The sequence below is a fragment of the Chrysochloris asiatica genome, unplaced genomic scaffold (assembly GCF_000296735.1).
Source record: "Chrysochloris asiatica unplaced genomic scaffold, ChrAsi1.0 scaffold00109, whole genome shotgun sequence".
NCBI lineage: Eukaryota > Metazoa > Chordata > Mammalia > Afrosoricida > Chrysochloridae > Chrysochloris > Chrysochloris asiatica.
The window spans coordinates 456399-457162 of NW_006408627.1; the positions used below are offsets into that span (position 1 = coordinate 456399).

The 764-nt window shown below is 35.9% G+C and overlaps 1 protein-coding gene across 1 annotated transcript in view; it reads right to left on the bottom strand.

Moving 5' to 3' along the window:
* Positions 1-764, bottom strand: part of FAM175A (family with sequence similarity 175, member A) — a 45798-nt gene that overhangs the window by 1924 nt on the left and 43110 nt on the right. The gene's annotated exons all lie outside the window — the stretch shown is intronic.

Here is a 764-nt window from a genome sequence, read left to right on the forward strand (position 1 = left end):
GAATTCAGAAAAATGATTATAAAATGTATCAAAACACTATACAATGGAGTCAAGAAAAATAAGGAAGAAGTCAGGAAAGCAATACAGGAAAAAGCAAATAAGACAGAGAACTGGAAACAATTCAAAACCTGCAGAAAGAGGGCCAAACGATTAATAATAGAATATCAGAAATGGACAATACACTGAAAGGGCAAGGGAGTAGAATTGAAGAGAGAGAAGCCAGAACTAGTGAGCTAGAAGATAATCTCTCAACACTACTAAGATAGAAGAACAAACACAAAAAAGGATAAAAATATCTGAAGAAGGCCTAACATTCATGTTGGACAACATGAAGAGGAGTAACGTAAGAATTATTGGCATTCCAGAATAGTAACAATCACACGAGTCCACAGAAGTGATAGTTGAAGAGCTGCTGGAAGAAAATTTTCCTAACATCCTTAAAAAAGGAAAAAAAATAAGCATTCAAGAAGCTCAACGAACCACAAGATGGATAGACCATAAAAGACAATCACCAAGACAATAATCAAGCTCTCAAGAATCAAAGATAAGGAAGGACAGGATCTTGAAAGCAGCTAGGGAAAAGAAAAATCTAACATACAAAGACAAGCAAATCAGATTAAGCTCAGATTTCTCAACAGAAACCATGCAGGCAAGAAGGCAATGGGGAGGCATATATATAAAACCCTGAAAGAAAAAAACTGCCACCCAAGAATCCTCTACCCAGCAAAGCTGTCAATCAAATACGATGGTGTAATCAAAACATT